This window comes from Melospiza georgiana, chromosome 4 (genome assembly GCF_028018845.1).
Source record: "Melospiza georgiana isolate bMelGeo1 chromosome 4, bMelGeo1.pri, whole genome shotgun sequence".
Taxonomy (NCBI): domain Eukaryota; kingdom Metazoa; phylum Chordata; class Aves; order Passeriformes; family Passerellidae; genus Melospiza; species Melospiza georgiana.
This window is the reverse complement of record NC_080433.1, coordinates 73594030-73615450: the sequence shown is the minus strand read 5'-3', so window position 1 is coordinate 73615450 and position 21421 is coordinate 73594030.

Here is a 21421-nt window from a genome sequence, read left to right as displayed (position 1 = left end):
TCAATCTTATAAATTACTTTTTTACCCTGAAATCCCTCAGCAGGTCCATCTTTTTCTATTGAGTCATGGCACCAAATTTACAGACACTTCTTCACTTCACAAAATTCCCTCTCAGCTGCTTGACTTATTCCTCAAGAGAAGACATTTCCAGGCCCCTGATAAATATATTTCATAAAAAGAATCATTTTTGGAGGCATTCTTAGACAATTCTCATTTCAAAGTTCTCCAAAAACACAGTGGACTAAGAAAGCTGCATGAGTTTTCCAGCACCTGGAAGAAACCAGGTGAAATGCTGCTACTTTCCAGGCTGCAGTCATTATGACAGCATATAGCTTAAAAGCCTAAATTTAAAACATTAAAAAGAAGTCAGGTAGAAACAGGGTAAAAATGCACTTTTCTAATTGCAAGGCACAAGTGCTTGGGCTGGGCTGGCCCAACATGACAGCACTTAAATATCACTGCCAGGTTTGTGGATTGGATCCTGCCTGAATGTGGAGGGTATAAGAGTCAAGCTAAGTAAAAGAAGGGTGATTTCCACCTCTCTCATGATACAACATATCCTTTTGACTGTGTTCATAAATAAAAATGAATCATAATAATCACAATAAATATTTTTTTCAGAAAGGACGTCGTGTCCTAGTGAAGGACCTGTAACACTGAAAGGTATATAAACATAAACAGGTACCTTTGTTGAAAAGGTTTTTACTGAAGAAGCTTACTTCCAAATGTAATGGTAATTTTGGTAGCTCCTCTGGCTATCCCAAACTTACAATCTGTCCCAAATATTTCCTTTGCAAGCCCTGAGGAGTCCAGAAGAATCCCCTTTGAAGTCCACTGTCCTGTCAGACAGCACTTCATAGCTTTTGGAGCAACACAGAATCTATGAACAGCAGCATCATAGAAAAAGTAAAAGTGGGGAAAAAAGATAAAAAATAAAGGATGCCTTACTTTCACATCTCCATGCAGAAGGGAGAAGTGAGGTATTACTCAGAGGAATGAGGTATCATTTCACAGATGCCACCTGGGCATCTCCTTTACCTTCACCTCTCCCTGCAGGCATGCCAAACACACAGAATATTACACTGAAATGCGTGGCAATGATTATTATATTAAATATTATATACATTTAGTATAATATACAATGTTATACTAAAATGAAAGAGTCTCCCCTCAGAGCACGAGTCTTCCCAGGTGGAAATACAGAGAAAAAGGCTCTGGGCTTTGGCTAAAATGATCTTGAATCAGTTACAGCAAGAAAGTGTGACAAGAACCAGCAATAGGAACCAGGGTGATTCCAGGGCTATAAACCACTCTGCCACAGTCAAAGGACTGGGCAAATATTATTTTAGGGGTTAAAAAAAGAACAAGTACTCAATCCATATAGAACAGATATGGTAAATTTGAATGCAATGTGAAACCTGCAGATCAATGAAGTCAAAAACAAGCTATACAGAACGTAGACAAACATTAAAATGGCCACATATCAAAACTGGAAAAAAATAAAAAACAACTTCCTCCTGGTAAAGGGCTTGGGATGCTCATCACTTGCCAAGCCCTGCACCTTTGCCAAACTGAAACTTTTAAGCCTTGGACCCAGAGGGGCAGTGAAAGGGTAAAGGTAGCATGCAAGGAAAGGATAAATATCAGAGTTTGTTTGTACATTAACTGCATATAATCGCAACCAGAAGTATTAGCAGCATTGTTATTTGACTAATAAGTATTTAATTAGACTGTTTAGAATTGAATTAATTTAATTAGATTAACAATGAATTTTGTGTTTCCTCTGTCCTTGACGAGATGTGAAGAGAATCAAACCAGTGGGAATTCGAGCAGCTGCTCTGTAATTTACATGCAACAGATATTCCATGCAAATCAAAGGCCTGGCAATGCAGAGCTGCAAACAACTTCCTGAGGGGGAAAAACTCCTTGCCTGTTTCTGAAAAAATAGTGTCTTAAGGAAAAAAGAGTTTCCTATAATACAGAAATGTAACTGCTCTGATATGGAGGAGCAAAAACCCTGCAGAAATTGAAATCTGCTCCTGCTGGGGTTATTACCAGCCACGTTAGTTGACTCAGCATTCCATGAATTGCAGAAATTCACAGTTTTAGAAGCCATGACTGAATATCTGTCCTAGGGAAGCTCTGGGGAAGATCCTGGTCCCAACTCTGCTACTCTCACACCTCTTTTGTGCTTGCAAAATCCCAGCAGTGCAAAATCAGTTTGTGTGTGCTGCATCAGGGAGAGGAGTGGGTGTGCTTTGAGAGAGAAAAGGGTGCAGCTTCAACAGAATCTTGCATTCCTAAACATGGGAATTACATCAAGAAGTGTGGCTGTAGGAAACCAGTAAAAATAGAAAAAAGGAAAAAAAAGAAAAAAAAAGAAAAGAAAACAACAACAGCAACAAAAAAATAAAAAAACAAAAGAGAGAAGAAAAACTTAGAAGAAAGGAGGAAAGAGGAGGAAGAAAAAAGGAGGAAGAAAAAAAAGGAGAAAAAAGGAGAAAAAAAAAGGAGAAAAAAAGAAAAGGAGAAAAAAAGAAAAGGAGAAAAAAAGAAAAGGAGAAAAAAAGAAAAGGAGGAAAAAAAACCAAGAAAGAAAAAGAAAAGGAGAGTGGAAGGAAGGCTTCAGTTATCACAGTTTTCCAGATGGAGCAGATGCAAAGTCCTTTAAGCAATACTTTGGGGTCTGAAACCTGGCTTACAAGCTTTTGTCCTGATTATTCTGTTCAGGGTTTTCCACTCCAGGAACTGAAACACACAGGACTGTAACAGCAGCAGAGCTGCTCAGCTACAGCAAAAACATCTTAGCAACAAAGGAAGCAAGGGAGTGTTTTAAAAACAAATGTGTTTTTCTTGCTTCTTACGGAACCGACAGAGGCGGAAGAAATGGGCTTGACAGCTTTACTCATATTTAATGGATTTTCGAGTGGCTCTTGGCAGTGCAATGTATTCCTGCCCAAGGACCAGGGAGATAGGAGGCAGCTAAACCTTGCAAATGCCTGCGCACCAAGTACGACCTGAGAACACCGCTTTGGCAGCTGAACTCATGCTCCTTTTCTACCCAAAGTTAAAATAAACTTTGCCCTGCTTTCCCATCCAAATTCTGTAGTGAATTTTTGGAAGAGCTGGCCAGGGTGAGGAGTATCCATTTGTCATCCTTCCTGGAAGAGCCCCCAAAGCACACTCAGTCTGCTCTGCCCCTTCACCCTCTATATTCATATTAACAGTGGTTTCAGCTCTTTTGTTTCATTTTCACTCTTGTCCTGTACTGATCTGTCTTTCCAGCAACCAGAAAAAAATGAAGATCACACTGAATGGAAACCATCACACCACATACCCAGGTATTATTTGTTCTTCTGAAAATTTTGGATTAAAGAAGGCTTCAACTGGGTTAAGATTTTTCAAAGGATTGCAAGATAAAGAACAGAAAGAAAGAAATTTATTGGTGCCTTGGCAGGTGTTTCTACTACTTTTTTGTGTTTTGAAGGAGTGTGATCATTACAAAAGTTATTAAAGGAAAACATAAACAGCCCTGAAAAGAAACCAGTTATCCTGATTAATTTCACTAGCTAATAGAAAAAATGGATTTTCTCCACATATGCTGGATTATGACCTGCACTTCCAGCTGTCCCACATCCCCCCTGTCCAGCTGCCTGACTCAATGCCTCAAGCAATCTCTGACTTCCTCAGTCTCATCAGCTTCTTCCAAGAAAACGGTGATGGAGTATGCTATTTCACCATTCCCATATTTCTTCTCTCTTTTGGATATTTTTATTCATCTGTATTTTAGGTTCTGAACAGTTGAAGCAGTAACATTAGGAAGACAAAATATCCTTCAGAGTCCTGCAAGACATTGGATTACATCCAGGAAGTCATTAAAGCTGCCCTGGAGACCATAGTTTTGGAGGATTCCCATACATCAGTGTATTTTGGGACATCTGACACAAGGGTCTTATAGATCATTTTGGTAGACTTAAAGAAAAATTTTATTGAATCTATTGCAATCTTTTGCATAAAGAAGCGTGCTCAGAGTGTGCAACATTATAAACAGGGAGTGCCAGTGTGTGAAGAGATGAAAAAAGTTGAAGTATAAAGGAGCTTGAGAAGGTGGGAGAAATAGCTACAAAATGTTTTAACTGATGGCTGGTGAGAAAAATATACTTCATGAATTAAGAGTTTTGAGCTTCAGGAATTGTACAATATTTGTAGGATACCCTGGACAAGCACCAGCTCACCACAGCACTCACTTTTTGAGAGACACACTCTTCAGTGCAAAACCAGAAATTCATGGCTGTTAAAAGTCATAGAATGTCACCCACTAATTGGTATTTGTAAACTCTTAATGATCTGAGTGTTAATTGTTGCTTTTCATTTTTCTTTCATTGCTTGCTGGAAAGCAGAAAATCATGCAGCTGCAAAGGGATGCCTGGAGGCCACCTAATCCAACCTGCTGCTCCAAGATTGCTGCAGCAGATTCCTCAGGCCCTTGTTCTGTCAAGTTAAGTCTATTGCCAGGAATGGAGAGTTTGTAACCTCTACAGGTCCCTGTCGTGGTGTCTAACCATCCCCAAAAAGTTTCTTCTTATGTCAAATTGGAGCTTTCAATGTTCTCACATTATTGGGCTCGCTACTTCTACCCTTCCATCACATACCCCTGAAAAGAGCCTGGATTCCTCTTCTCTTCATTATCCCGTCAGGAGAATCCAGCTCTCAGCTGCTCCATCAGCACCTTCAGATCCAAACCATCCAAACCCTTACTGGGCTCCCTCCAGAGGGTCCACACCAGGCTGGATTTGGCCCTGCAGACTTGGCTTTGGAATGCCAGATACAGGGAAGGAAACACAGCCAATATACTAATTAACTATAGCTAATTACTGCTAATCCAGCCTCTGTGCTTTTGGCTTCAAGTCCAGCATTGTTACAACTACTGTCTGTAGTTCTCCTTTCACAAAATCTAATATATGGTGGAAAAAAGCTAATTTGCATTCACTCCATGGCTTAAGTAACTTATGAGGATCCCACAGGTTTATTTCTGCACAGAAGAGCCAGCTCTTGATTTCAGCTGACAACTGTTTTGATCTCTCTCCATATCAATATACAAACTCCCAAAAACCTAAGTGTTTGGGCTCCTTGAATAAAGTAAATTTAATAAAAAGTTTTCATAGTGTACTGCTCAGATGAACATTGTGCTGAAATATTGTATAAACTATGTGTTCCTATCTTTGAAATTTATAATTAAATCCAAATGTCAATATGATTTATTTTTAAAACATCTCTCAAACACCATATTAGGAAAGGATAGAATTCTACAATATACAGTGGAGGAAAAAAATAGATCCTTAAAAGCTGTAGACTACAGGCATGGTATTTTACATGAAAGATAGCACTAGATTCAATAAACTTCACCAGGTCAAGAGTATTGTGGTGATTTATGGACCTGAAAATTACAATCTGCACCTATTCTTTGTACATACCCCCCAAAAATACCCTAAACTTCATCTCTGACTTTCCAACAAGTTCACAGGCACTCATAAGAATGAAAAATATTATTTTGTTTTACGTCAGCAGTACTCACAGTGCTTAAGAAAATTGGCTCTGACACCATTCCCATTTTATATATACACTCCATTAATTTCTGCACTGCCCTTGCTTTACTAACTAACTAACCTTAACATTTAAAGGTAGGATAAAGTAAGCCATTCTTGTATCCCCTAAAATATCCAGCTAACCTTGAACTTATTGATTAAAATGAAGTTTTTTCAAATGTCTTATGTTCATATAAAGTAAACACACTCTTTACAAAGCAGCATTTGGGCCTTGGCCACTCAGAGAGCTGCAGAATGTCGTGTGTGCCCTGGGCCAAGAACGAGGAGCAGCTCGTGCTGCAGAACTCAAGCCTTGGCAGGCAGAGCCTTCACAGGGCAATTCCTTCCAAGAGGATGCAGAGCTGCTTCCTAGTCCCTTCCCAAATCCCAAACACCACTTGGTGGCTGTGCACTGTCATGTGTGAAGGCTGTCAGAGCTGAAAAGCAGAAGGAGCATGGGCACAGTGGCCACTGATGGCACTAAATGGGGAAGCTTAGGGAAGGTGTCTGACAGAAGTGTAAAAGCATGTGGGATAAAAGACAGGATAGATGTGCTGCAAAGTCAGCTGCCTATGTCCAGTGCTGTGCATTCTTTGCTCTGGGTGTTATCTGCTGAAGTTTTCTTCTCCTGGACAGAGCATTGAATTGCAGATTTTAAGTGGTAAAGGGAAAACACCTTTTTTTGGAATTATTAGTGTTTTAGACCCGGATTCTCAGAGCTTACACAGACAAAGCTGTGATTAATAGATCTTGGGTTGAGTGAAAAATACACATCTTTCCTTGGTCTGTATGTCTGGATAAAGTAAAACCAAAGCATAAAGCCTTTGTAATATGTCCATTGATGCCAGTTCATTTATCAGAGAATATAGAAAGTGATCTGACCCAGGAGAAATATTTACTTCAGCCACAAATACTCTGTGCCTGTGCTGAATTCATCATCCCATTTTCTCCTTCCCCTGTGCTGAGATCTTGCTTGCTTGCTCTTTTTGCCTACGGTTTGGCACAGGGGCTGCTTGAGCAGAGCTGATCTGCAAATGCCATGGTCACAAATCCAGCACCTGGCTGGCACCAGGGAGAGAAATGTTTCTATTTATAGCTCTTCTGGGCAGTGCTAGCCAGTGAAAATGCTGCTCTGCCCATCCTTGGGATGGCCTTCACAGGAATACACCTGATGCCTCAGGTTTAGATTTTGTATTTTCAGATTCTGTGCTGCTTTAGTGTGTGGGTCTGGGCTTCACATGAGGGAATGCTGAGCTCTGTGCACAGAGCAGGGAGACAAAACAATTCCTGCTCCAGCTGGGCACCAAGGACAAATGACCCAAATCTCAGCCCAGGAGCACAAACCCCGTGGGCTGGAGAGAGAAAAACAAGCAGGGTGGGACTGCCTGGGCTAAAGCTGGAATGGGACAATGAACTGCAAGGTGCAAATGGAGCAGAGCTGATCCCAGGGACAGAGCCCGTGCCCGGCCGTGCATTTTGGGGCCATTTTGGTTCATCTTGGGTGCAGCCCTGGCTGGGCTCTGGTGCTGCCCAAGGTGCATCCATGGAGGAGATCCTTTGAATAAATCCCTGCTTTATTCTGTAACTCTATTCTCTGTTCTAGGTCAGCCTTGACAAGACATCACACCTTTTGCTTTGTGACAAGCTATGACAAGGCCTTCAGGTTTGTCAGGATGTTCCTCTCATCCCCTCCCTTCTCCTCTACAATATTCTGGAGTTGCTCAAACCTGTATAAGAACAAAAGGCATTTGAAGCAGCTGCATCAGAATGGAAATTGGACAGGTTTCAAACAAAGAGGAAGACAAATGCTGACCTTCATGGTAAGTACTGTGAAATATTGAAAGCTAGCAAATTCTCTTTGACTCTATAAGCTTTTAAATCACCCTTTTTATTTTCCTTTTTATATTTTTTTTCTCTCTCACCTTTGTGCAGCTGAGTTAAAACAGAACTCTTTTTTCTCCTTAAAGTAATGAGGTAAAAAACCAGCTTATGTAGTTTATAGAGAAGCTCAAATGAATTTACAGACATTGAAGCAGAAATTTCTGAGCGTCCATTCTGACAAGGAGCAGAAAGGTATTCTGAATTCTTATTGCCATCAAAAGTACTACACAAATCTTAAATAAATACAGTGAACAACAACTTAGAGTGTGAGCTGGAACAGAGAGGTCAATGTGCACGTGTGATCACAATATTCATGTCGCTGAAAGTGCACCTCTGTTACCTGCTGAGATTTATTGCCTTAAATAAATCCTTTAAACTATGAAGTGCATGAGTTGCATCCACAATGACAATTGGAACACCAAGAAGTACAAATAAAAATCCTCAAACAAAGTAATTATAACCTGACCACTGTCCTGGGGTCACATAACAACAGCAATGAGGAAATAAATACCAGTAAAAACTCTTCAGAAACCTTAGAATTGCTGATTTGAGGCAGAAATTGATTTCTTTAGTGTGTATTACAGAGTACATGGATACATCAAACTTAAATATTTCCTTTTAAATAGGTGTTTCTTTAGAGAACCTAAAGAAATTTTTCAGAGTACCTTCACTTGTTAATTTTGTGTTGATGGTTAAATAAATGACTACTTCTTGCCAAGACATGCTTGTAAAAGCAGCTGTTGAAATCAAGTGGTTCTTTCCTGACTGTTTCCAACATTTAAGTAAACAATGTTTTATCAACAAAGTCACCTCATTTCAGAGTTTTGGACTGAGCTGCAGCAAACTGAAGACAAAGATTTCAAATGTTGCTAGGTGAGATTCAGTGGAAATGCAAAAAGGTAGCGTGGGATGCCCAGATCTCACCCTGTATCAACTCTAAGGTAAATATTGTTTACACAGACAATGTGATAATCATAAAACCTTGGTAAACACTAGCTAATAATTATACTTTGTACTTATTCAGAATCTTTTATCTCATCGTCTCAGAGCCCTCTGCAAACAAAAGTTCATTTTTACTACATTGTAGGAGTAGCTAAACAATTACTGGAGATGCCAGATCTCTGGGGAAGAAGCCGTAGAATCACAGAATGGTTTGGGTTCAAAGGACATTAAAGTTCCAACCTCCTGCCATGGGCAGGGACACCTTCCACTACTTCCACTATCCCAGGTTGTTCCAAGGCCCATCCAACCTGGCATTCCACTGTCAGGGATAAGGAAGACACAGCTTCTCTGGGAAACCTGTGCCAGGGCATTATCACCCTCACAATAAATAATTTTTTCCCTCGTATCCAATCTAAACCTTCTCTGTCAGTTTGAAGCCATTCACCTTGTCTTGTCACTTGTGCCCTTACAGAAAGTCCCTCTCCATCTCTGTTGTAGGCCCCATTGGGGTTTCCCCAAAGTCCTCCATTCTCCAGGCTGAACAACCTCAATTCCATCAGCCTTTCCTCACAGCAGACCTGCTCCATCCCTCATCCTCTGGGCTGGCTGCAGCAGCTCCATCCCCTGAGGGACCCCAGAGCTGGATGCAGCCCTGCAGGCGGGGCAGAATCCCCTCCCTGGGCCTTGTGGTCAGGCTGCTCTGGCTGCAGCCCAGGCCATGTCGGCTTTCTGGGCTGCCGGTGCACATTGCTGGCTCCTGCTGGGTTTCCCATCAGCCAACACCCCCAAATTCCTCTCCCCAAGGGCTGGCCTCAATCCATGGTCCCCCCATCCTGTGTCAGTGCTTGGCATTGCTCCACACCCTCACCTGGAGCTGAGGGCAGACTCTATAATTCTGCTCCAGGAATTCTAAAAACACTGGAGTTTTCACATTAAAGGTAGCAGAATAAAAAGCTCTGCTTTCCTTGGGCTCTCTTAATAATAACAACAAAAATTTATTTCTCAAAACTAAAGGTCAGGCTCTTAAACCAGTGACACAAAGGCATCCTGCACAGCAAACCACAGACCAGAAAAACATTAGGAAAGCCAGTCAGCCATCTTAATCTGATAAACTGGTTTTGGCAACAAATTAAAACAGTTCTTTCATGTTTGTGGGCAATTTTTAATGGCTTTTTCTTGCATTTTAAGGTGGTGGCTCCAGATTTCAGGTTTATGACAGGAAATGTACTTAACTGTTTTTCCTTTAGGCTTTTGCTCTAAAAGAATAATGATGGTGCAGCCACTACAGTAAGAGATAACTTATGTCCACATTGGAATCGGTGAAGAAATGCCTCAAGGTGAGCATGAAACCTAAATTATGCGTCAATTTATGCAAATAGCAACATGGAAGTTCCCAAGTAATCTGGAAGGCTGGCAGATGGCACAGGTTCAACTCCATTTAGAAACAATGTGAAAGAGCAGACTCCAGAGTGAGATTTCCTCTCTAAAAGCAGGATAGGGAAACAACTCATTTTTCCAAATATTCACCAGCTATAATGGAACCACTGTCAACGCCAAAGGACACATCTAATTTTCATGTTGCTATGGCCAGTGTTTTGATTAAAGAGACAGGGAAAGTGACCACTGAGGTGTGACAGAAAACAGATCTGCTCTCAGATGAGCACAGCTTCCCTTGCTAGGGAAAACTGCAGATATCAAGGACCTCAGCTGCCATGAGGAAGAGGAGTGAATTTAAGTTCCTTCCTGGATTTCTGATGTCAAGATCACTTTATGCTGGTCTCATCCCTCACATGGCATAAAAAATCCCTCAGTCCAATACCTACTGGTAATATCTGGTGTTATGATGTGTTCAGGAATTTTACTAGTTTTCATTCCATATATTTCCTCCCAACTTTCTCTTTGATACTTCCCTTTAGCCCTCAGAGTACCTGCTTGCCTTATTTCCCTTTCTCTTATCCCTTCTGAATTCATTCCAGTGCTTCCCTTCTCATCTCTCCCATTGTTTGTTCTTCTACTCAAATAATCCCCTTCCATTTTTTACTGAGTACCATTTACTTAATATTTAAACAAATTAAATAAACCAAATCAAATTAAATGAACCAAATAAAAAAATCTGCTGTCCCTATGTAATGTTGATCTGCTTCTTTAATAAAATTTATTGTTCTGTGGGATACTGAAACTGTGGTTTTCATGGATTGCCTTGGCCTGTTTATATAGCATCTAGTGAAACAAAATCATAAATGACATTGAGGTCTTACCATAATAAAGACAATTAGTTGTATGCAACTAATTGGTGGTTAATAGCACCAACAGCTTAAATAAGAGGTTTAAACATATGCATGGAAATAAATCCAAAGTAACACACTATCTATTGTATACTATACTAATTTAAAGTACATTCTAAGCACAAACAACCCCAAAAAAATTAAAAATAAGAAAACCAATAAACCCCCTTTCCTTTCTTGGAAACTTCCTATCCAAAGATAAATTATCTCTCTTTTGAGCTGAAGTTCCAAGAAGTTGGAATCAATATTACATCTCCAGCAGCTAATAAGGACTGGTTATGCAGACAAAACATTCTGCTGTTATCTCAGTAAGCAGAAAAAAACAAACAGAATATTTTATAGCTTAAAATGTTTCCTCCATAAAACATTTTTAATACCATGTGATCCTGCTAGGAAAATATGCCAAATTATTTTGTCATTTGGGTTTGAAATATATAGATGGCTCTTCTATCACTTATCAAAACACTAATTTTTCATTGCACAGACAAACAGCTGGGTGTATATATGGTTAAATATGTTGAATATTCAGTGTTTTTAGAAAAGTCACTTAAATGGCTAAGAAAATGCAGCCCCTGACACCCTTTAGGGTGTTTTTGTGGACTTATTCCTACAGGAACCAACCAAAATCACCTCCTGGAATTTTGTTGCACAGTATGTGTTGATATTTTGGCTTGCTGAGCCTAGTATGAAGGTGCTAAAGGTTTTGATTTTCCAGCGAGGATAGAGGTACTTTATTTTATTCTGCAAAGAACAGAATGGAACTCTCTAATGCATCTCTTTCCAAGTCAAAGTAACACAAGGTGTGATGTTATCTCTCAGAGTCATAGCAACATAAATAACAAATAAGGTCTGGTGAGCCTTCTGTAAGACAATAACACTATGCCAGTTAACAACTGCTTCAGAAAGAAATAATTTTCAGAGAATCAAGAGGAATCAAAGCAAGGAAAAACCCATCAGATCATTTCCTCTACAGACTTTTCTAATTACATTTACTTTCTAAAAGACAATCTTTTTCTCCCTCTTCAGGACTATCTGGTATCTATTATGTCAGCAGGAAAACTTGGGGAAAAAGAAATTGTCTCAGAACAGAACCTGCCACTCTAATTTAAGTCCATGCAGAGATATTGGGGAGGGTTTTATCTCCATGCTATGGACAGGGAAGTGACAACAGGGGAGGTGCATGGCTTGCTTGTTGGCACAGGAAAAATTTGCATAAAGCAAATTCTTTTTTCATTTGAAGGCACAAAATGGCCAACAATCTCTTGGTACAAGGTCTTTTAAGACTAAACTATCCAATTAAGAACTGACACCTGGATTGATAGTGGAACCCTGGAAAAAGTTAAAGATAGAATCTAAAATGTTAGGCTTTGTGCTTTCCCAGATCAACTGCACCTGCGTAAGCAGTATGATAAATTATATAATTGTTAGATGTGATGATTGTTTGGTAATTAAATGTAATTATTATATAACCATAAGAAGAATAGTGAAAAACTATGTTGGAAATTCAGAGAGGGGCTAAATTTATGTATACAATAGAACAATATAAGTTTAATAATTAACATGAAAGTTATGTAACGATAGAGTATAAAACATGATCATTTCGGATGTATGGTCGGAGTCAGATTTGGGTTGAATATACCCCGATTCCCAGAGCTCTTAATAAAAAGCACGACATATAATCCCCTGTGATTATGTGTTTTTGAACGCTAACAGGATTATTTTCCCTTTTAACCCAATAACTGATCCCAAAGAGCTGCAGTTCAGACTTTTCTGCCCAGTTACAAAATGCCACCCAAACCCAGATTTACAAGTGCTCAAATCAGCACAATGTGTGCTGATTTGCCTTAGGTGTGACTCTGGTGACCATCTCTTTTTTGGGTTTTTTTGGTTTATTTCCAGCCAAGTAAAGAGCAGGGACACAAGCCCTGCTTGTGAAATATTTCCAAATGGGTTGGTCCTACCTGCAATAGCCACCTCTTTTTGCCTTCTCCACTGTCTCTCTGGCTCTGACCTTGCCCCTGCCCAGCTCTCATGTGTGTTGGATTGGTTTTTCTCAGGGACAAGAGGGAACTTTTGAGGTAGTGGATTAATGGTGCTCAGAAATCTGCTTGTTGGAATCCTGGATAGTGAGAATCTTGAACTTTCTGTGCTCAAAGGCACAGACCCACAAGAGAACACTGCATTTGACCTGAAGCTGTGGGGAAGGCTTCCAAAATTAGTTGATAGCACTGGGATTATGGGTGTGTAGCTGGTTAGAAGTGTGTAATATCACACAGTGGAAAACTTAGAGTTTGGGGTCTTAGAATATGGAAACAAATATGAAGCAAGAGGAAGGTTTTAGGGTGGAGGCAAGTTGTTCTTTACCTTCTTCCTTCTACTTCATGGGTTTAGGTGGCAGTTTGTAATTGAGCAGAAAAGCCCTCATTGCAGGCTCTTTGGGATCAGTTATTGGGTTAAAAGGGAAAATAATCCAAGTGTCAGTTCTTAACTGGATAGTTTAGTTTAAAAGACCTTGTACCAAGAGATTGTTGGCCATTTTGTGCCTTCTAATGAAAAGCTGCTGAACTCACAGCAGTGAGACTGTTTTACTGATAAGAAATAATAAACACCTGAGTGTGAACATGAACTACTGTCTCAGGTGCCTTCAATCCAGGGAAACTGATATCTGCTAATCCAGCAAGTTAAATAACCATTAGGACTAACAATCTCTGAAATAAAACAAAATAGCATTTCTCATAAATAACCATGGGGTTATCACCCATCCCTTTGCACCAAGTGCTCTGGATCAGCCTCTACAGAAAAAGGTCTGTAAGCACTCCATGTTTTAGCTTTGGTTCACACTGACAGTTTTCTGTGTCCTGCTTCCAGGGGAGACCTGATAGCCCCAGACAGCGAATTCAAAGTGAAATTTTGAGCAGCAGAGGCCTTGGGTACTTTGACCTCAACATTTTGAAGCAGAGGACATAAGGCAGTTAAAACGGCCTATGGATTTAATCATTTCGCAATGTTATCTTCTGCAGAAAATATTATTCAATTGTCTTGGTGATTTAAACTATCCCTTGATGTCACAAGTGCTTTCAAATTTTTTAATCTACTTGTTCAGTTCTGCCTGCAATGTATTGTACAGCCAGAAAATAAGATCATTGTCAGTGCAAGCCAAAGGTAGAAGGAAACCTTTCTGGCAAACCTGGGCAAGGCAAAATCAAGGTTTTGGGGACCATAGCTGTTTTGGGATTTCTTGTTTGTTTTGTTGGATTTTGGTTTTTTTTTTAAGATAAAATAAACAAACACAAATCAAAATAAAACACAACTGTAGCACCTCAGTGAGCGTACTCTCCTGGAGAGTAAACCTCCACTACACATCTTGTTATTCCAGAGAGTTTCTGAGAAGTGGTAGCTGAAAAATATATTAAAAAAAAAAAGGAGGATGACAAATACGTTCCAGACAGAGCCCTTGCACAGTGTCATACCTGGATTTCACACTTTGAATGTGGTAGGAGAAAAGGGAAAGGGTAAATGAGAAACCTTTACCTGGACCTATGGCCAGAAGGCAGCACTGTGGTCACCTAATGTGACTTCCTGAACAGCACAGAACCCTAATCCAGACATTTCAGAAAGGGCCACAGCCCAAAACTCTTTGCACAGAGGATTTTACTCCCAAATTAGACAAAAGAGCCAGCATTAAGGAACCATTTAGGCTAGAAGTGATTATAATACAATTGGAGTTGCTTTCACATTTCTTGCCGGAGCTGTTTCACAGATGGCAAAGCATCTTTAATTAGAGTTGAGGACCATCAGGAGCACAGCACAGCAATATGCATTCTCTTGTCGTGTACAGAAGAGCTCTGGGATGCAGTGTGCCAATTACAGTTTGGCCAGGGGGTTTCTAACAAAATTATTTCTTTTGTCACAAACTCTTGAAGTATGAAGAGCAAAACTTTTCATGGAACAGTACCAGGCACAAAGTTGCATCAAGAAATATGGAACTTCCAGTCAAAGCAAATTAAATAAAACACAGAGACAGGATGAGAGGCACAGAGAAGAAAAATAATAGCAGAGAAATTCAGTGCTTCAGGCACTTCCATAACACGAACAAGTTTTAGTTTCCCCTTTTCCTGGACAAAAGTCGATGTATTCACAGGAATTGCTTTGATGCAGTGCACCATGAGGATGAGGTGACCATCAGTCTTACTGGGGACTGCTCTCTATCTCCTACTGCAGACCTTTCATCCTGTGTGAGCAGCTAACACCCACAGGGCCCCGCTGGGAAATGCTCCCACACCCAAATTTCCATGGAATGCTCATTTTCCTTGGACACTGGATCCCAACCCTCCTCTCCAGGCAACACTGCACTACATCAAATTGAACTACTTCAAAAATACCTTTTAAAAATATGCCAGAGAAGACAAAAGTACAGCTGATTTCACCCTGGATAAGGCAGACAGGTTGAAGCCTTTATTCTTGATCTCTTGTTCTTCTTCCAGACTCTTTTTGTCCCTCTCCACAATTAGAAAACCAAGCCAAATAAACCTCACCAGAAAAAAAACCCCAAACCTCCCAAAGCCCCATCCCAATTAACCAACCAAAACCCACTAAACCCTAACATAAAATAAATACATAAAGGTAATAGGGGGTAATAGGTTTTATCTCCCTGTGAAACTGGATTCCCACCCCTTTAACTGCCTCCACTTCAATCAAGCAGCAAATAATTTTTGTGCCAAGACTTGTTTCCTGCAGTTTTGTTTGTCTAAAGCCATACTACACTTGCTCTTAAGTAACATCCACAGGAAATCTTCTGACAGAAATTCCTATAAATGACTCAATTATCTGAGTCAAGAAGGTTTAACAGTTAGAATTTCAGCTGACAAATGATAACTCAGGTTTGAATTTTGCACATCACCTCTGAGCCCAGTTCTGTGATCATGCAGTCCAATATCTAGTTGAATTTTTAGAGGATTGGAAAACCTTCTCTTGTGATCATCTCTGTTGGGTCAGGCAAGACAGAAAACTTTGTAAGCAAAAAAAAATCACAAACCTCAAAATACCCCCAAAGAAAGTCCAAGCTAAAGACATACCAGAAAAGCCCAACAGAACCCCTGTCAAAAATCAAAACAACCCTTCCCTCCTCTACCCCCACCTCTAATTAATGTTTTGAATAAAGCAAATTAAATTAGAGCTGGGATTTCAAGGCAACCACCTCTGCACTGGAAATTGTGTGCATTTGAGCAAGAGGCATTTGTTTTTCCTTGGATGCTTATCTTTTTCCAAATGATGGATTTGCACAAAGGGCAGCTGCAATGGCTGCTAGATTGGTTTTATGCCTTTAACTGATTCCTGTCTAACTTCTGCACTTTGGTTATGATTAACTCCAGGATTTATGCCTTCTTGAAGTGCATAACTCTCTCCTTGTGACAGTTTCACAATCAGCTGCAGGGTCAAGGAGGAACCTCATCTGTGGGCTTATTGTAGATAAACCCCAAATGGCCTAAAAGTCTCATTTTAAATAGAGAAGCCAAATTTTGGCAGTAATTGAGGAGGGGAAGTCACATGTTTTCCTAAGGCTGTTGAATATTTCAACATAAGGTTTTATGGGAAAAGGACTTTGATAAGAAAAATTGAGAGTTGTTCTGTTTTGTTACCAGTACAAGCAGGAGGAGATTAGGGAAATGTAACAATTTGGAAAGTAGGGATGAAAAAGTTAATGTGCTATTGTACAGTAATTGTGTTAGATAGGAAGCACAGGAACATCCATAGAATTCCCTGGCCCAGGGAAGGTCATCCCATAGGGTCCAGAACACACAGGTGCAGAAATAAGGATGCAAAAAAGGAACCAACATCTTGAGAGCAGGGTGCTGTGCTGAAAATTCATGTGACCTCAGCTGCTGGCTTGGTCTCATCTCCTGTGAAGGGTCCCTCAGTTACACCCAAATTCAACAGGTCATGAACCTCTGTGCCTGAACTTCAAACCCTGTGCAAGGCACCCAGGCTGGTGTGGAATTGTCCCCTTCTCAAGCTGCTGTTTCTGTTGCTCCTGACCGTGTGTAGTTCATGTTGAAGACCTGACTCAGTTATGAGCTCCAAAGACATGGACAAGCCAGGAAGAAACAACCCATAAAACCAAGTTTTAGGGACACAGAGGTGTGAGGAGAAACACATTTGGAACAGCACTACGGGTGATACAGGTGTGCTGGGATAGGCAGCACAAAGTGACAACCTGGCTAATGAAATGGGGGTATGGTGGCACTGAGAGCACCATTCACATACAGTGGTGGGGGAGAAGCCTAAAAGCTGAGGTTTAATAATCTGGCTGAGATGAGAAATGGTCAGATTCCTCCAAGGCTGGTCAGTAATCTCAGTTAAGCCTAGACTTAAGCTTCTCTGCTTAAGCAGCGTGCCAGCCCCAATTTATTCTTTATTCCTCCAATGGTGCTGGTACACACTACAAAGCAGAGGTTCTACAGAAATTTGCTGTTGGTTTTGTTGCTGAATACCCAATTTCAGATGGATTGCTCCAATGATCTTGTTCACCTCACAGACAATACAGCCCACACAAAGGAGGATTTGTGGCCAGGTGTGGGGGAAACCCAGACCATTTATTGACAGGCACCAGGGATGCAGGTTTAAAATGAGTGTAAAACAGCACAGTCCAAGGAAAAACAGAGGTAAGAATTAAGAGGTCTGCAACACCCTTCCTCAACAGCTTTGGTTTCCAGGTCTCAGCTAGGTGCCTTGTGCAAGATGGTGACAAATTCTCAGTCACACCAGATTGGGGTGGACATAAAGACACCAGAGGACATCCAAAAGAAGGCAGAAACTGGGCTGTGTGCTCATTTGTCTGACAGAGAAAATGAGCCTGTCATTGCCCCAGAGGAGCACAAGAAAACACATCCAAAGGGTTTCCAGCCAGGAAATAAGAGCTTTGAGTTATTTTGTCTGCTTCCTTGAGGGCAGAGCCAAGGCTGAAGGTGTGATGAATAGCTGGAGGCTGAGCAGGGCTGCTGGGGGTGCCTGTGTTTGAGGAAGGATTATTGCAGCACCGAGAGGTTTTCCTCCCACAGCTTTTATAGGCTTGCTGTGTTTTCTCCAGGTTATAAAGCTGTTTTGAAGCCTGGCTCATTGACGTCAGCACGTCACATCCATTCAGCCTTGAATCTTTCCTGCCAGGGTTTTTGTGCACCTGCGAGCCAGCAGCATGAGAGACACAGAGAAACAGTGCTGGAAGAGCCTTTCACTGCCACCACCCTGGGGATGGCCCCTAGGAAAGGTTAAGGGACCAAAGCACTCGAAGACGAGAGATTTGGAGATGAACTGCAGCCTCCAAAAATATAAAAAAGTAACGGAAAAAAAAAAAACAAACAAGAAAAAAAAGGTAGTATTTTTTCTTTTGTAACAGGGCAAGAAATGAGCTTAAATTGTCTGGAAGGATAGTTAAGTGTTGACTCAAAATTAAAACTTTCTAACAGTAAGGATAGTGAAGTATGGGACCAATTTACTAAAAGACAATGGTTAAGGAAAAGTTAAGTGACCAAAGCACTCGAATATGAGAGAATTTGAGATGAACAAAAAAACCCAAGGTAGTATTTTTTCCTTTTTTTTAACAGGGCAAGCAATTATGAACTTAAATTGCCAGGAAGGACAGGTAAGTGTTGACACAACATTAAAATTTTCTAACAGTAAGGAGTGTGAAACATGACATCAGTTTACTAAAAGACAATGGTTACAGAAAGGTTAAGTGACCAAAGTACTTGAATATGAGATATTTTGAGACAAACTGCAGCCTCCAAAAATATTTTTAAAATAACCAGAAAAAAAAAGCACTATTTTTTATTTTTGTAACAGGGCAAGAAATGCTAGGAAAGACAATTGAGTGTTGACACAAAATTGAAACTTTCTAATAGCAAGGAGAATGAAGCATGGAACCAGTTTACTAAAAGACAATGGTTAAGGAAAAGTTGAGTGACCAAAGCACTCAAAGAGTTTGAGAGAAACAGCAGCCTCCAAAAATATAAAACATTTTTGAGAACAAGGATTGACGAGGCTGAAAATAAAATATATGTGAAAAAATATTTTTAGGGGTGGAATGCTGTTCTGCCAGGGCAAAGCAATGGATATTTATTTTCCATGTTTAGTTTGGAAATATTAACTCACACACAGTGAAAAAATGCAAATTAGTCTCTATGATCATCAGAAAAGTAGGGGAAAACTGTCCACCACTACAGAGCAAAAAAATGCCATGGAAAATATAATTACTTGAAAAGTGAGTAGCAGTTGTTGAGTAATCTACTCAACAATTCAGTTGAGTAGACCAGTGATAGATTAAACCTCCATACCAAAAATACTCCCAGATATTCAGAATCCACTCAATTTACATGACAAGTTTGATAATATTGGTTTCTTAAACTACCTTTGAGATGTTTTTTCCTGGGAACAGAGAAAAGGCAGCCAGGTAATTCACAGAAATATCACTGCCATGGTCAGGCACTGTCAAGGTTGTTCTGATAAAGACCAGGTGAGTCACAAAGAACATTCTGCCTCTGCCAAACACTTAGCTTTTATAGAATTTTTCTTTTAAAAATCATCTTCCAAGTTAAAATGAAGTGTCCTCTATGTTTTATGTAGGTTCTGGAGACTCAGATTGTGTGGTTATTGTGGTCACCATTTCTTAGTGGAAAAGCATTTTTAAACCAAGGGTTTAAAATTATATTTACCTGTATTGAAATGGTTTTAATTGTGATGATATTTACGTATTTGATATTTTAAACTATATATCCCTCTGAAAATCTAGAAGGAATAACACACTTTTTTGGTTACTCTTAACAGAATTAATAGATGACATAATTTAATCAAGCTCAGAAAGAGCCCCTTGGTCTAATACCAATCCAGAAGGACACAATAATGAATCTTAGGAATAGCTGGATTCGTGTTCCCATACTTTTCCTATAAGATGCCAAATTAAAGCTTGCAGCCTCTTACACTGAACTATGGTTTCTTTCAAATTCTGATCTGAACTCATATTTAACTCTCCATTATTAGGATCAGACCTTCCAGAAATGTGCAATTATCCTGATATTCAGAAAGGAAATAAAATCATGTCTGTTTTTAAGCAACGTACCAGGAAATTGCTAGGGACTTGTTCACCATTAGTTCGATTTTCCCTTCATCCAGGAGTACTCTTGATTGCCCCAGGGCATGGGCTATATTTAATCACACCTTCTCACATGAGCACATTTTCCAGCCAATAACTTTAAAAAGTAGATGATTTGTAAGATTCATGTCTGGCCAGTGATGAACCCTGAACTTTCAAGAAAAAGGGACATGTATGACACCTGGTCTGACTGCCAGCAGCCCGAATTTCTTTGTTTCTTATTTGAAAACTAATTGCACAATTAGAATATAAAGTGGATTTTATTCTTTCCCCAAAGAGAACAATCTAAATCTAAATTGAATTCTATTCTTTAATCCCTATTCTTCCTAAAGAATTGCACTCTTCCCTATTTAAAAAAATCCAAATACACCCTAGGAGTTGCTGTTCTGGATGCTCCCAGCTCCAGGAGAGGCTGGTGTTAGTGCAGAGGTGCCAAAACAGCAACACCAAAAAATGGCAACAGGTTTAGTGCAAATGTAGCTGAAAATACTTTGAGGAAGACTTTTCTTTCAAAGCCATTTCCAAAGAAAGGCACAGTGATCCTTCTTAATGTTCACAGTGTTTACATGCACTTATTAAAAATTTAGAAATAGCCAAACAAACTCTTAATTCTGATAACTCCCAATGTTCTTGCACATGAAGTTCTGCTTAAAACCCTGACATTTCTGTACAATTCTAACAAATGTGTTCTACACTCAATGACTCATCACATCGTATCTGACTCATCTTTGGTCGCCCCTCTGTAGTTTATTGTTATTTATTCAACCTCGATGGCTTGATTTAAAACTGATTTTTGACTCAGCACAACTTAAACCTACTTATTCATGTCAGTAAGAGCAAGAAGAAAATGATGTGACAAAGACAACTGGCCTAACAGCCTCATAAATGGGATCCAGTTTGCAAACAGCTGCAAAGTTCAATTTCAAGAATTTTAGAAAAATTAGAAGTCTAGTTTTCTTCTAATAACAGTGAAGCATGAAATTTTGGCATTCAATAAACTTCTTTTTGGAGTGCACCAATACTGACAGCTCATGTCAGCTGCAAGGTGTTACAGTTTAGAGACCTTCCTCAGCCCTTCATTCATGCACTAAAACTAATTGAGTGGGTATTAATATAATCATAAAACAATTAGAAGCCTTCAGAGACATTTGTGTAAGATTCAGTTTTCTTGCACCCAGCCTTCAGATGAATACACGGGTAGAAAAGGAAGAATGTATTTGCCTGAGGAATAGCAGTAACACACAAAATTGACTCTCAGGTCTAGTTCTGCCCATGTAAAATCTAAATATTTCTTAAAAAAAGAAACAAACAACCAGGATACAACAGCAACAATAGTAGTGTTAACAGAGATGCAAACTTCTTTATCATCATGATTGCCAGAAGTTTAAAATGTGATGGGTATCTGCCAAAACTAAAGCTCTATTTGTAATTTTAAAAACATATATCATAAAGACTCTTCCCAGTACATAGAGCCTGAGAAAGTAAATAAGAATTTGTATTGGTCAAAGTGATATACTGATTTTTTTAATTGGAAAAGGACAGTTTCTAACAGTGAAGTAAATGATCCAAGATTTCATTATTAA